At 42.3% G+C, this 2142-nt stretch overlaps 1 pseudogene; it reads left to right on the top strand.

Moving 5' to 3' along the window:
* The first annotated feature begins 609 nt into the window (after nucleotides 1–609).
* LOC143683300 (dolichyl-diphosphooligosaccharide--protein glycosyltransferase subunit TMEM258 pseudogene) lies at nucleotides 610–857 on the top strand (annotated as a pseudogene).
* Nucleotides 858–2142: the final 1285 nt, after the last annotated feature.

Below are 2142 nucleotides of genomic sequence, written 5' to 3'. Positions count from 1 at the left end.
AGTGAACCAATCTTATTTCCAAACTACTCTAAGATACATAATTAGAAGTCACTGTGACTGGTTCTTTAAAAAGCCTAACAGTTACCTATGTAAATGTGTGTTGTCTTTCATCAGAGTCTTATTGGCTGCTTATATGTTTGTTCCATTAGCGGTACAATTATTCAGATCACTTCAGGATGAAATGGGACAAGACATTCCAAGTAGAGGGGATAACAAAGCAACACTTTTAGTGTCTAGGAAACATCAAGATTAATAAAAAAGCAGAGTGAGTGGAAGGAAATGGGTGAGAGAAGAGGAAAGAGTGGTGGTGAAAACAGCATATACTGTTGGACCTGGAAAGCCTTGAGATACAATTTATAACTTATTTTCAGTCGATGGGAAGTCACCAGAAAGTTCTAACCAGGGGAGTGATATGACACATTTAAAAACCACTCCCACTGCTATATAAAGAACAGAATGTTGAAATGCAAGAGTAAAATCAGGGTAACTGTTTGCTAGGGAGAAGGTGAGGTCAGGGTAAGTTCAAGCAGGGTAGCAGGGATGAAGGTGGTAAACTGGTTAGATTTGGGATGTGTTTTGTAAGAAGAATTAAAAGACTTTCTGGGTGGAATGGCTTTGTTCCTTGTGCCAAGCAAAACAGAGCTCAAGACCACTAGCACATATGCCAACCCAGTGAGCCCAGCTGTCTTCCCCCATGTGACTAGGGTGCTGTTGGCCATTGGCATGTTCTTCACTGCCTTGTTTATGAGGTAACCTCCACCTAGTACACTTGGGATATCTACATCTCCTTGGTGGCCTCACCCTTCATGGACTTTGGAGTAGTCTTCCTGCTGCTCTGGGTTGGCATCTACATATGAGCTCCCAAGGGTATCAACCAGGCAGCTTCACCAACTCCAGTGCTTTTGTAAATTAACCTTTTTTACTGTTGTTGGAGACCGTGGTAGATAGATACAGTTGTCAACTTGGCCAGGTGAAGGCACCTAGTTCTGTTGCTGTGAACATGAGCCAATGGTACGTGAACTTCATCTGTTGCTGATTCACATCTGTAGTCATCTAGGAGGCATCTGTAGTCGTCTAATGTCATTCAATGCAACAGGCACACATTAGACTTAATTGGCTGGTGCTTAAATGAGAGAGCACAGCGTAGCACAGCCCAAGCAACTCGGCATTCCTCATCTCAGCACTCACAGCTCAGCCCAGGCCTTCGGAGATGCAGAAAGGAATCACCCCAGGGAAAGTTGTTGGAACCCAGAAGACTGGAGAGAAGGCCAGCAGAGATTACCCTGAGCCTTCCCACATAAGAAAACCTCAGATGAAAGTTAGCTGCCTTTCCTCTGAAGAACTAACAAAATAAATCCCTTTTTATTAAAAGCCAATCTGTCTCTGGTGTGTTGCATTCTGGCAACTAGCAAACTAGAACAGAGGCATCCCACCTGTTGCTCCCAGTAAAGGCACATGTATGCCAAAAAAAAAAAAAAAAAAAAAGACTTACTGATGATTTGGATAAGAGTGGGAAGGAAAGGAAAAGTAAATGTGAAATACAGTAAAGAACATAAAGCAATAAATCCTTTATTATTCCTTCAGACATTCTCTGCCTCAGTCATTGTGCTGGTTTGAAAGAATTATTTACCCTAGAAAAGCCATGTTTTAATCCTGATCCAATCTTGTGGGACAGGCCTTTCTTTTAATCCCTATTGAGCACTTTAGTTTGGAGACGTGATTAGATTATCTCCACAGAGATGCGGTGCTCCCAACTGTGGGTATTAACCTTTGATTAGAGGGAGGTGTGACTTCACCCATTCTGAATAGGTCTTGATTTGTTTACCGGAATTCTTTAAAAGAGGAAACATTTTGGAGAGAGCAACAGAGGCATGAGAGGAGATAGCCACAAGAACCACTGAGAGCCCATGCAGCCAGAGACCTTTGGAGATGAAGAAAATGCCCCTGGGGGAGCTTCACTAAATAAGAAACCTGGAAACAAAGCTAGCAGATGTCACAGTGTTTACCATGTGCTTTTCCAGTTGAGAGAAAAACCCTGAACTTCATTGGCCTTTCTTGAGTGAAGGTAACCTCTTGTTGGTGCCTTAATTTGGAGGCATTTTTATAGATTTGCTTTATTTGGGACATTTTCATGGCCATAGA

The sequence above is a fragment of the Tamandua tetradactyla genome, chromosome 5, assembly GCF_023851605.1.
Source record: "Tamandua tetradactyla isolate mTamTet1 chromosome 5, mTamTet1.pri, whole genome shotgun sequence".
Taxonomy (NCBI): Eukaryota; Metazoa; Chordata; class Mammalia; order Pilosa; family Myrmecophagidae; genus Tamandua; species Tamandua tetradactyla.
This window is presented reverse-complemented; position numbering and strand designations above follow the sequence as displayed.